Below are 13,928 nucleotides of genomic sequence, written 5' to 3'. Positions count from 1 at the left end.
TGGTCAATCTGCTAGGTGTGAAGAGGTATCTCAGAACTGTTTTAGTTGTTTTCACATGACCAAAGGTAGCTTTAATTTCTTTATCTGAAAACTCCCATCATATCCTTTGAAAGTAGAGCTGTTACTTAAAAGAAAATTTATTCTGAATTTAATCTTTATAAGAAAAGAACATTTAATACAGAAAGAACACAAAAGAGGATTCCATAGGAAACTCTGAGTCCACATTCTTTTATCATTTTCTTGTAAAAAAATATAACCTTCCATCCTTTCTTTTTTCCCCTTACCTTCTGTGTTAGAATCAATTCTATCTATTGGTTTCAAGGCAGAAGAGTGGTAAGGGTTAAGCAATGGGGTAAAGTGACTTGCCTAGGGACATACAGCTAGGAAGTGTCTGAGGTCACATTTGAACCCAGAACCTCACTTCTCCAGGCGTGGCTCTCAATCCACTGAGCTACCCAGCTGCCCTTTATACGTCATTTTCAAAACTATCTTATTGTTTCTTCTTCCTTGGGAAATTTCTTTCTATGTTCTTTTGAGTATTAAAAATTGTTATGACATAAAATTGGAGAGCATAGTAGATAGTCCCAGAGTTTGAGTAAGGAAGAACTGAGTTCAAATCCTAAACCAGACACTTAATTATAAGTGACTATGGGCAAATCACATAATTTCTCTAAGCTTCAGCTTCTTGTAAATGAAGATAATAATAGCATCTGCATCATAGGGTTATTGTGAAGATCAAATAAGATAACAAATATAAAGTGTTTTGAAAATCTTAAAAAATATAAATGCTTGTTGTTATTATTATATAAATAACTATTGTTAACTCCTCCTTCTCTTGTACTTCTCCCAATAAAAACTAAGAGAAAGATAAAGAATAAAAGCCTCTTGTAACAAATACGTGTAGTCAAGCAAATAAGATCCATACAGTAGCCATATCCAAAAACAAAGGTGTCTTTCTGTACCTTGTGGCCATTACCTTACTGTTAGAAAGTAGATAATTAAGGTGTTTCATATTAGATCATGGGGACATGGTTGGTCATTGCTTGTCAGAGTTCTCAGGTTTTTGAAGTTGTTTTTTTCCCCATAATGTTACTCTTTATGCATAAATTATTATCCTAGTTTTGTTCAATTCACTTTATATCAATTCATACTACCCAGAATTCTCTGAAACTTTCTCTTCTGACATTTTTTACAGTATAATAATACTATATTATACAATTTGTTGTCATTCTCTGATTGTTTAAGAAGCAAATTAATGCACCCCTTTAAATTCTAGATTTTTTGTCCCTACATTCCTCCTCCCACCCCAGTTTTATCTTCTCTTTAGGATATATTAGTTTATTTTGTTTGTGACTATTTCCATCCTTATGCTTCTTGTCCCTTTCTTCCCAATCCATGCTTGTTTCCTTGTTGAGTTTGATGCATTTCTACATCAAACTCTTCGTGTGTATGTTTAACTATCTTTTGTTCATTTCAGATGAGAGGGATTTATCTGATGCCCACTACTCCATCCCTTCTTCTTCAATCAAAAGAAAAAGTATGTTTCATTCCTTTCATCTTCTCTTCTATACTAGTATTTTGTTTCCTTATTTTACTTTTTTCTTTTCCCTTTTTAGATCCTCATAACAGAACTAATCCACCTCCAGGACATATGTTATTTTTCCCCCTCAAGTAACTCCCTTTCCCTTTTTAAGACAATAATAATGATGATGTTGATAGCTGACATTTATGTAGCATTTACTATTTGTAAGGTACATATATTATCTCATGTGATTCTCACAACAACCTTAAGAGGTAAGTGCTATTGTTACCCCACCTCTACTTTATAGATGAAGAAGCTGAGGCAAACAGAGGTTAATTGACTTACTTAGGGCAACACAGCTAGTAAAGTCATTTTTAAATTCATGTCTCCCTAACTCCAACATTCTATGCACTGGACCACCTAGCTATAAAGATTCTGAATGGGCACGTTTCTCCACCAGAATGTTAGTACTACATTATTCTACTCCTAATTGCTCAAAAAATGTATTGTTCTAGGTTTTTCTTGATTCTTGTCTTCAGAGTTGCTAATTAGCTTTGGTCTTTTCATCAGAGATATTTTAAAGTTCTTTGTTCTTTTAAAGATCTAGACTTCTCCTCCTTGACCCTCAAAAGGAATGATAAACTTTATAAGTATTTTTCTTGGTTTTAAGTCTTTATCTTTTGTCTTCTGAAACATTGTATTGCAAGATCCCTTATTTTAAGTAGAAGCTGTAAGGTTTTGTGTGATCCTGACTGTAAGTCCTTGATAATTTAATTGCTTCTATCTGAGGGTTTTACAACGACAGAAAACAAAACCAAAAAAAAAATCTTCACAAGTGAAAATCTGGTCAAATGCAGCTTTTATTCATGTAATAAGCATTTATTAAGTGTCTTCTCTGTATGAGGTAGTTTGCTGAATTCTAATTTTATTTTATTTTTTTTATTATTTATTATGGTGATTAGTGGCAAAGTGGATAGAGTACTGAGCTCGAGGTGAGGAAAATTCATTTTTTTAAGTTCAAATGTGGCCTCAGATACTTACTAGTTGTGTGACCCTGTACAAGTCATATAACCCTGTTTACCTCAGTTCTTCATCAGTAAAATGAGTTGGAGAAGGAAATGGCAAAACACACCAATATCTTTTCCAAGAAGACCCCAACTGGAGTCATCAAGTCAGACATGACTGAAACAAATGAACAACAACACATTTTATATAGTGTCACATAATCCAGATGACCAAAACTGTGATCATTAAGAATGAAGTGGAAGGTCATTATTTGTCTTTTTCATTCATTGTATATAATCAAATGTGACAAATTTTAAATCAATTTAACTTAATAAATACTGATAGAAATCTACCATCCATTTTGTATGGATCAAATAAGAACCTTGGCTCTCAAGAAATTTATAACGTAGAAGAGAAGGGGAGTACAATGTGGAGTTTGAAAATGCACAAGAAGTATAAAGTGCTAAGTGTTCAAATGTAGAAGAGAGCTCTGATGGCTGCAGCAGATCAGGCAAAGCTATGTACACAGAGAAGTGCATTTGAGCAGTATTGATGTTTGGAAGTGTGAATGTTATTTCAAAATAAATAAGTGTGTTAAAAACACAATGTGAGCCAAGACAAGGAGGTAGGTCTGGGCCATTAGGACATAGGATCAGGATTGTTAAGTTCAATTTGACTGAAATACAGAGTATATGAAAACGGAGAATTGAAGAAAAAAAAAGGCTAAAGGAGCAAAAGTATTACCCCTCTCACAGAATGTTAGAGCTGTGATGGGACCTTAGAGATGCCTAGTTTAAGTAGGAATCAGACAGTAGAGGACCTTGAAGGTCAAGCTAAGAGGTCTTGACTTAATTTAGTATTCACTGGGGAACCTTAGAAGGCATTCATTTGAACAGGGAACTGATATGGTCAGATCTCCCTGCAATAGGAAGATGAATGTTGTAGTGACTATGCAAGAAGGGGCTACCTTTAGATTGAGATTGTGAGGGAAGAGGGAAAGAAAATGAATCATGGAAACATGAAAAATATTTTTAAAAATAAAAGTTAGATTGAGATTGTGAAGAAGCTAAGATTTACTATATCATATAATCAGATGTGTCTGTTTTAGCTATATTGGAACGTGTTCTCACCACTAGGATGCAGAGAACAGGGATGTTTTTTTTGTCCCCTGGCTCTTTTTTTTGGTGTTCCTCATCTCTTCCCACGGCAGTGCCTGACGCAGAACAAACACTTAATAAACACCTACTGGCTGAAGGAATCAAATACCTCTCTCCTGGTTCAGACAGCATGTACCAGTCATATATGAATTTATACTCTATCTCCCTCCAACAATCAAGACTTTAAGGGGGCAGCTGGGTAGCTCAGTGGATTGAGAGCCAGGCCTAGAAATGGGAGGTCCTGGGTTCAAATCTGGCCTCAGACACTTCCCAGCTAAGTGACTCTGGGCAAGTCACTTACCCCCATTGCCTAGCCCTTACCACTCTTCTGCCTTGGAGCCAAATCACAGTAATGATTCCAAGACAGAAGGTAAGGGTTTTAATAAGAAAAGACTTTAAAACCTTCTTTGGTCTTCTATTTTAACACTGATTTTACCTATTGGCATCAAAGACTATTGTACCAAAAGTATGTGTAAATATTATATCAACAATAATTCTTGCCTTTAAAAATGGATAGATTTTTGTAAAATGTTCTTCTAATGAAGCTGAAGCCTGAGCTTAGATGAAGGCTGGCAACTTTCCTGGCTTCATTTGGACCTTGCTCTTAGTATTTATTTACACAATACTACCTGAGCCTGTACTATAACAGTTAGTTATGAAACCAGCAGAGGGAGCAGGGGAGCAGACAAAGATTTTATGGCTTTTATTTTGACTTTCTATGGACTTTCTATAATTGTAGGTTCTTTCTCAAACAAAGCTTCATTGTGTTGAAAAAAATAATTCTTGAAATGGATTCTATGTTTTTTTGAAAAAGTATATTCTATTAGGACCAACAAGCACAGAGTTCTTTCCTGGAGGAAAACGGATAGGAGTGAGATGATTACATATTGTCACAGGTATCCTTTCTCTAATACCTTGGATTTAAAATAATTTCTTATTTACTTTTTATGTTCTCTTTTATTTAAATATTTCTTTGAACTCTGATCCATAAGTAGAAATAACATGTTGTTTGATACTTTATTAGTAGTAAAAGCACGCCAGTATTCAGTGAAATAGTGAACAAAGTTCTTACCTGAGCTAAGAAAGAATTTTTTTGGGGAAAAAAAAAAACTAAATGTAAAAATGGGATTATTTGTACATTATTTGAATTACAATTCCAATACCATACTTATAATTTTGTGGGTAGAATAACACAAGTAAAGAATTCTGTATCTTTAAACAACAAATCCAAATTTATAGGCAACTATTTTTCTTGCTTATAATTCAGCCTTACAGAAATTCTTTTAAAATTATAGATTATTACGCTTTCTTTCTTTTTTTTTTTTTTGGTGGGGAAGAGGGCAAACCATATTGTCAGGTTTAAGTTTCCACAGGAAGTTTTTTCAAAAATCAAGTTTATAAGACAGATGAGAATACCAAAAGTTCAGTCATCTGTTTTTGGCTTCATAATATAGTGATATTATTTATGTTAATTTAAAACCAAGAGTAAGATAACATATCTCAAAATTAATTGCCTTCTTGGGATTTCTAAATGTTTTATTTTTTAATGATTCCTCCATAATTAAGATAAAAAACTTACAAGGAGATTAAATGGAGATTGATCTATAGAACATCAAGTCACTTTTCTGGGTCAGTAGAATAAATCTTATTCCATAGATGCAACAAAACATGCAATTTATACTATTCTTAACTAATTATTCATGACCACTAGGATCTGACCACTCTAAAAGTTTGTTTTACTAAATTTATCGGATAAAAGCATAACAAACTGACATGAAGGAAAATACTTCAAAACCTTTCCTAATATACTGGGTTAGTCAGAGGCAGATTTTTATTTGATTTAATTAAGGAAAACTATATTCATTGATTTCATTTCATTGAAAGAAAACATACAACATTTCTTTCCTTAGGGAAAAAACACCAAGACAAACAAAAGATACAACAACCAGGACCTGGAATATCATGAGCTTAATGTTCTAGTTCACTGATCAAAAATTTTATTTAATGTTTTTTGAAGTTTTGTAGCTTATGTGTCCTGACTTCTTTTGGCATTTGCTCTTAATGAGAAAAAAAATTCTCCACACACTTCCCTGAGAATGTAAATCACATCTCAGAATCATAAAATGGAATTAAAGATATTTTCTTATATAAAGGAAGTCATACTAATTAAAAAGAAACATAGTTTTCAGAAAATACCGAGGACAACGTGAACCCATTATAGAGCAAAATTTTGATCCTTTTCCTTCCCAAATACAAATATATAAGTAAAAATCACAATTAAAAAGAAATTAAAAATCATGATGTTATCCCAAGTAAACAACATTGTTTGGAATATGATTTTTGAAATTAAAGAGCTATTCGGTGGCTAAGCTCTTATGTGGTTTCATGGTAAGGTAAATTGAGTGATTCAAGAATGCTAGATGACTCTAGTATTTGTTCTTTTTATAAATGCCTTGTTGCTCACTTGTTTTTGGTTTCTATTTCCAAGTGAAAATGTCAAATAAAACCAGTAAAATACGGGCTCCTGACTGCCCTAATGGGAGTAAGATGATCATTTGATAATTTGGCCTGAATTCTGGTCAAGATTTTCTTATATAACTAGAATTGATTTTCTTTTCCCCTTTCACAGAAGTTATTTCCACACTGTCCTGTCAAACAGAAGCTGTGCAGCCCTAAGTAGAAAGATGATTGTGAAAGATAACGTCAGTGGTATCTGGGCATCTGTCCCCTAAAGCAGGGCACTCACATTATATGGAATAAAAACATTACTGGTGGTGTAGGGGAAATTGTTGTTTCCCAGGATAGGAAATTGCCTGAGGCACATCTGGCAAAGAATTCCCCACCCCCTAACCCCCAACCCTTTTGGCAGTTAAAGGCTTAGTTTTAACAAAATATACATTCCCCTGCCTATTTCAAAGGTGAATTATATAGTGTGAATGCCAGTTTCTAAGAGGGAAAGAATTAATGTATACTTTGAATATGTGAAGTCAGCTATTTTGTGTTTATGCTCTATGTACTTAGCTATGTATAGCTTAAGCAGGAAACTATGCTCAACTAGGCTTCAGCATTCTGCTTTATCCACTACAGATTTCAAAAGTTGCCTCAGTCCTCTCGAATCCATGATAATATGAGAGATGACCAAACGCGACAGAAAAGAATTAAAGCAAGAAGATGAAAATGACATTGAGAATGAATCAAATTTACCAAAGTAATTCAATTTCCAGTGTTGATACTCTCTCGTCAATAAATAAAAAACAATTTGGTTCTTAGTCTTTATTGAGAAATTGACTTGAGTATTTTATATATGACTTCCTGTTTACAGATCACATAGATATATATGACATTTTAAGGCATACATGGTGGTCTTCTTTATATTATGCAGCTGTTTTGCCTCCAGATGACTTCAGGTCATCAGAAGACTTTGGCACTAAACTATATTCTGTCACTAGGGATGTGTGAGTTTGTGAGATGGAGGTGATGGCCAAGACTAAAAAGTGATGCGCTGTCTTCTAAGCAGTATAAGTTGTTTTGTTTTGTTTTTCCTAATACTAGACAGGGGCAGTCAGAATTTAATTTAAAGGCACTATTTCTAATACATGTACAGTAAGCGTAAGATCATGGACCACAGAATTCCAGTTGGAAGGGAAATTATTACCTTTAGACCATAAAGTCCAACTCTCATCATTTTTCCAAAAGAGGAAATTGAGGCAGAGATTAAGTGACTTGTGCAAGATCATACAGCTAGTATTGAAGGAAGGATTTGAACAGAGGTCTTCTGTTTTCAATTTAAATGCTCCATCTACTATGCTAAACTGATTCTAAGAAAATATATTTTTGCAGATTCTGATGGACATGTTTATAATATTCAGTCAATTCCACAACATATTTTAAAACTTGGCATTCTAACCTTCAGTGCTATAAGGTATTAATAGCCATAATTATAGGAAAAAATTATTTTCTTTTGAATTATTGCAGTTCTTCAGTTTTGGTTCAATGTGTATCAAAAAGTAACATAAAATTCTGATAGATTTTACAAAGGAAACGCTGTGGAGACTAAAGAAAGCTAAAATGCTGAGTTTTATCTTACACGGACACTTTGGTGAATCTAAATATTCCATTTTAAATGAATAATGATACTTATAAACCTTGGCTATATTTTGAATAACATTTTGAAACTTTCATTATATAACTAATATTAAAAAATTAAAGCTAGAATCATCAACAAGCATCTGATAGTAACCATTTAAGGATACCTGAGGGCAAAGATGACATAATTTAAATTGATTATTCTTAAATCATAGGAAAAACCAAGTTGCATTAGTACTACTGCCTCAGAAATCACGTTACACAGATGAAGAAAGATAGCATAATAAGGCAAGTAATAATGCCACTGATCAATTTGATTCAGTATTTTTTAGTATTATCCAAATATTTTATAACTATTAATGACTTATTTATAGTCTACTGCTGTATTACATCATTGGGACCTTATTAATTTGGAAACAATGATTAGTTCTGTATCACTGTGGAGAATTAGATCTGAACGACAGAATAGAGGTCATCAGTACTAGTCCAGATCTAAACATCTCTTCTATAATATCTTGGTGTAATCATTCAGCACCTTGTGTACACTTTCAGTGATGGGAAACTCATCATCGAAACAACTCGCCCTAGTTTTGGAGAGCTCCACAAGTTACCAGATTAAATGCTGTGCCAACAACGGCCTTGTCATTTCAGAGTCCCCATACATTTGATACTGTCCACAGTCCAAAGCAAAGGATACTTGGCACTCCTGCGCCTGCGGAGGTTTGTTGGGAGTCTGGGGTGTTTCGTCAGCTGGAAGATACCTACATTCCTAGGAAGACTTTGTGTGATATTCTGGGAGTTTAGATTGACTAAGGTATACAGCCTCCAGGAAAAGAATATGGTGAGTAGGATTGTGAGAAGAATGGAGAATCAGACCATATGACAATGATGGTCAATTAAAGGGATGTTTAACCTGGAAAAGGGAACTCTAAAGGGTGTAATGACAGTTGCCTTTAAGTAAGTGAAGAGTTATCATATGGAAAGAGAGAGATCGGTCCTGGTTAGTTTCAAAGGGCACATCTAGGATGATGGTTGAGCTGTTACAGATAAAGATTTAGACATTCTTTTTTTTTTTTAATATGAGAAACAACTTCTTAACAATTAGAACTATCCCAAAGTATAATGGTTACCTTAGGAGGTCAGAGTTCCGGGTCACTAACCATCTTCAGAGAGAGAATGGATAGCAATAGGGAGGATTCCTATTTGGGTGTGGATCAAACTAGATGACATTTAATGTCCCTTTCTGTCATCTGGACCCTGAGAAGGCCAGTCAGAAGAAAGACTTATGTCATTTAATAACAAATAATTTTACTTATGATTTAGACACTTCCTTTTTTTTTTTTAAACCCTTACCTTCTCTCTTAAAATCAATACTGTTTTTGTTTTAAGGCAGGAGAGCAGTAAGGGCTAGGCAATGGGTGTTAAGTGACTTGCCCAGAGTCACATGGCTAGGAAGTGTATGAGGCCAATTTGAACTCAGAACAGATAGATCTCCATTCTGCAGGTCTGGCTCTCTATTCACTGAGACACCTAGCTCCTCTACCTAGATACTTCTTAAACTCTAGACCTAAGCTGAGTCTATTAGAGCCTGATTAGGATGCCCTGATGTTAGGAACAACAGAGAGGCCCCTAGATTTGCACCCTAGTGTGTGCTCTCAGAAAACAATAGTCCACTGGAAAATAGGGCTTCCTACAACAAAATGTACAATGAGTACTCCTGGCAGCCAGAGCAGCAGTGTACCAAGAGGGTTTTAAACCAAAAAGGAAGTAGGAAGGAGAAGAGCTTATATATTTCTTTCAGGCCTATTACTTTAAATAAGACATAAGAAGAACAGAAAAGCAGTAATACAGAGAGACAATATGCAAAAAGAGAACCATCAATAAGCAATCAATCTATCAATCAAAAAGCACTTACAGGGGACAGCTAAGTAGCTTGGTGGTTTGAGAGTCCAGCATAGAGAAGGGAGCTCCTGGGTTCAAATCTAGGCTCAGATATTTCCTAGATGTGTGACCCTGTGCAAGTCACTTAATCCCCACTGCTTAGCCTTTACTGCTCTTCTGCCTTAGAACCAATACACAGTAGCGATTCCATGATGGAAGCAAGAGTTTAAAAAAAAAAAAAAGACTTGATAAAGTATCTTCTACATGCCAAGCATTGTGTTAAACACCGGAGAAACAAGATAAAAGCAAGATAGTGACTGTCCTGAAGGAGCTGGCAATAGACTAGAGAGATGACATGCACCTATATAGATATCTACTACTATATAGATATAGAAAATCCATGTCTATAAACAAATGCAAAAAGTATAAATATAAAAAAGTTGAACTAGAGATCCTAATGTAAAGAGACAAATTTGAATTTAAACCCTTACCTTCCATCTCAAAATCACTACTATGTACTTGTTAAAATAAGGCAGAAGAGCAATAAGAGCTAGGCAATGGGTGTTCATTTGAATTTGAATTACTATTCAATTTTCTTACAAATACTACAAATTTGAATCTTTAGGTATCACTGAGACTTGGTAAAATGAAACATAAGATTAGAGAATGGCAATGGAAGGTCACAGCTTACTCAAAAAGAACAGAGAAGAAAAAAGAGGTGGTATTTTGTATATTAAAAAGATCTGTTCATGGGAGGGCTTTCAGGAGAATTGAGGAGTAAAATGTACTGACAAGCATGTGGGGGAGAATCAAAAAATAAACAGAAGCAATATTGTAATTGGAATATATTTCAAAACACCTGGACAGAGAAAAGTGAGGAGTCTGGGAAACAACTCAAATTTGGCACTAAAAGGAGATACAGTAGTGATGGGTGACATTGGATCTTCATACACTTGCTGGAATTCTTTCATCTTATTTATTTCCTTTGTGACATGACTTAATGATAATTTCAGTCTTGAAAATGTGAAGAAACTAATATTATGAACCTGGTTGTGACCAAAAAGGAAGAATTATTTGCTAAAGAAGAAATGATGTGAACTTTGGCATATTGTACAGTCCATGCTAGAGAAGAAGAGGAAATACTGATATACTCTGATATGTAGCACAGATTTTATGAGAGCAAATTTCTGAATTTTTAGACAAAGGATAAAAAAGTTCCAATATATCCTACACTGAAAGTTGATCCATGAATAATGAATTCTCAAGCATGAAATTTTGAATACACAAGAAGTTCCTGATGGAGAGGGAAAGGAAAAGCTGCCCAAAGAAAACAATGCATCTGCAGAGGAACTTTATTGCATAGCTGATATTTTTAAAAGACAGGTAGAGAAGATTGAAGCAGGATTACTCTGAGGATAAACATAAGAAAATGGAATGATGTCTGAACCTTTGAAACCTATAAGTTGAAGTTAATGATAAATGCTAATGAGAATCATTAAAAAAAAATGCTATTTAGGTAACAAGAGGAGGACCAAAGAAGGGAAAAGATACTGTTTATCATGGATGGGAAATTGATGGGCAACAGTGAAAAAGTTAAACTAGTTAAAGCTCTATTGTTGCTTATTTTCTCCTCCTAGAAAAGTAACCTTTGGACTGGGGAGGAAAACAAAAATGGTGAGTAAGAGAATAAGCCCAAGATATATAAGGAGATAGTAAAATAACATCTATTTCAAGTAGTAAGCCTATAAGCATCAGGAGATGTGATTTCTTGGCCACTGTCAATTATTATTTGAGAAAGATCTTTGAAAATAAGAGTGCTGCCATGGCATTACCCAGATTTTTAAAAAATGGAAGAGGATGGGATCTACAATTGATAGGTCAATGACATTGATTTATTATATTCCTGAAATTGTAGAACACATTATTAAAAGGATGGTTTGTAACAGCTTAGAAAGGGTAGAGGTGGTCATTAAAATTAGTATGGTTTCATTAAGAACAGGTCATACTAGTGTAACTTAATTTTAGAAGTGTACTAGAGCCCATTCAAGTCAATTTGTAAGAGCTAATTGTTAAATTTACAGGGCATTTGAACCTTGGAGGCAAGGGCGTGATTTATTATTTTGCTAATTACTAGCTCAAATAATAAAATGCAAATTAAATTTTAAACTGGGTTGTATGTACATTTTTACCTAAAAGGCTGATTGTTAAACACTTACCAGCACACCTTTTCTTAATTTACATTTTGACAGGTTTATTATTCTAGTAGATATGATATCTACTAGATGAGGCATAAAGTAGGTATTGGTACACTTGGTCTTGGCAAAACATTTAATGAATTCTCTTATGCTGACAAAATGAAGAGCTATGGGGGCTAGATGAAAACATGTTTAGGTGGATCTAAAATTGTTTGACTGAATTGACTCAAAAAACAGTCATTAATGGGTTGTGACTTGGAAGAAAAGTTCTAGTGTGAAGCCCTAGGACAGTGAAGGAGAATCTTTTAGAGACCTTAAAGACTGAATGCCCAAACTGCAACCCTCATGCCACCTGAGAGCCCTTGCCTTACCCCAAACAGGGGAAGGAGGAAGTGCTCCCACTGCACTGCTGGGCAGAGGGACAGATCATGTGAGAAATGTCCTCCTCAGGTGTGAGTGGAGAGGGGGAAAGGGAGCAGCCCCCTCTAGCATGGGTACAATAGGCTCACCAACATAGCCCTAGGAGAACCTGTCCTTCACCCTGAGCTATTCAGTATTTTTACTAATGACATGGATGAAATCATATAAGTTATTCTTGTCACTTTTGCTGGGAGAAAGTACTACCATGTTGACAAAATCTAGATTTTTAAAAAACTCAACAGATTAGAACAATGAATTAAAAGGAAAGAGATGAAATTTTATGTATGTTTCATAAATCACTTCCACAATCCCAGGCAGAGGAAATCATAGTTGGAAAATAATTGCTGCAAAAATGATCTGGGATTCTTTAAATAAGCTTCTTGCTCAATATGAGTCAAACAGTGTGACATAGAAGCTGTTGAAAAAGCTAACAATATTGTGAGAAGCATTAAAGGAATATACAGTTTAGAATGAGATAGGTAAAAAAATAGTTATAATAAAGTCTTGGGCAGATTACATGAGGAGTAATATATTTGGTTCTGGCAATCACATTTGAAGAATGGTATAAATAGGCTGGATTAGGACGAGAAGAAAAAGCCAGGATGGGAGAAGAGTAGAGGATATACCATATGAGGCTCAACAGAAGCAACTGGTAATGTTCTGTGCAGAGAACAAAAGACTTTCAGGGGACATGATTATACTCTCAAGTATCTAAAAGGCTGGATGGCCCATTTGTTGAGGATGCTATGAAAGAGGTCTTATTCAGAGATAGATTAGAACAGGTAGCCTGCCTCTAAGGACCTGCCCAATGCTTAGATTCTGTGATTTACTCAATGCAGTATGGCATAATAGACCAAGTAATGGCAGTCTTGGAGTCAGGAATATCTGGGATCAAACCTTGCCTTAAACTGATTGTGTGACCCGCAGTTCCTGAGCTGTAAAAAAAGGTTGATCTAGAGAACCTCTAATGTCCCTTCTGGATCCAAATCTCTGACTACAGGGTATAAAAGCTGAGTTTTTATGTAATTTCATCTTTGATTTTTTTGGGGGGGGGGTGGGGAGAATCTGTGATTCCTTTTGTTTTCAGAACTCTTGGTGAGGAAATTCTCTCAACCAATGCAGATCAGTAACTGCTCTGCACTGAATAGTTATGAGGATAGTTTAGAGGATAAGTGACTCACCTAGGGTCAATAGTCAGTTTATGGCTGAGGACAGATTTAGGTCTTATTGATTCCTTATCCACTGTATCATGATTTTTTTTCTTTTTTCTTCTTGATCATTATCCACAATTTTGTACCTCTTAGTTTTACATGGAAGAAGCTGAAATACAGAGGTAAGTTGCAGAAGGTCCTTTCTTATCCTTGTTTTCAGTTCATCCCTTTCTTTTGAAGAAGGGTTAAGTGTCTCTTTAATGTTCATCAAGTCAGGTTTGTCTCTCTAATATCTAATAATCAGCACAGAAAGATCATGGTCATGTTCTAACAAATGATAACGGGAAGTGGTCAAAATCACAGCTGACTGGATGTGGTATGTGAGAGAAAACAAACATGATTAAGTAAATAGCAAAAGTCACAGCTGTTCAGCTGAGTTATTAGAAAAAAAAAGTTGTTGGGCAGTGCAGCATGAACTGATTTGGGGAAGTCAGAAGCAATATTTTTTATT

At 34.9% G+C, this 13,928-nt stretch overlaps 2 protein-coding genes and 1 long non-coding RNA gene across 7 annotated transcripts in view; 2 read left to right on the top strand and 1 right to left on the bottom strand.

Annotated features, from left to right (window-relative positions):
- The window catches only part of LOC130456525 (uncharacterized), a 56,483-nt gene extending 48,607 nt beyond the window's left edge, over positions 1 to 7,876 (top strand). Inside the window, exons 2-4 of the long non-coding RNA XR_008915526.1 lie at positions 1,478 to 1,537; positions 4,499 to 4,580; positions 6,772 to 7,876. This is a non-coding gene — a long non-coding RNA (uncharacterized LOC130456525). The remainder of the gene's footprint in view (positions 1 to 1,477; positions 1,538 to 4,498; positions 4,581 to 6,771) is intronic.
- Positions 1 to 13,928, bottom strand: part of MCPH1 (microcephalin 1) — a 337,814-nt gene that overhangs the window by 91,528 nt on the left and 232,358 nt on the right. The gene's annotated exons all lie outside the window — the stretch shown is intronic.
- ANGPT2 (angiopoietin 2) overlaps positions 8,154 to 13,928 on the top strand; it is an 80,972-nt gene continuing 75,197 nt past the window's right edge. Inside the window, exons 1-3 of one of the 2 annotated variants that reach the window (XM_007476231.2) lie at positions 8,154 to 8,611; positions 11,289 to 11,325; positions 13,571 to 13,599. The gene's annotated coding sequence lies outside the window, so the exon portion shown is untranslated. The remainder of the gene's footprint in view (positions 8,612 to 11,288; positions 11,326 to 13,570; positions 13,600 to 13,928) is intronic. The other variant, XM_016428739.2, reaches the window with a different exon arrangement.

The sequence above is a fragment of the Monodelphis domestica genome, chromosome 1, assembly GCF_027887165.1.
Source record: "Monodelphis domestica isolate mMonDom1 chromosome 1, mMonDom1.pri, whole genome shotgun sequence".
Taxonomy (NCBI): domain Eukaryota; kingdom Metazoa; phylum Chordata; class Mammalia; order Didelphimorphia; family Didelphidae; genus Monodelphis; species Monodelphis domestica.
This window is presented reverse-complemented; position numbering and strand designations above follow the sequence as displayed.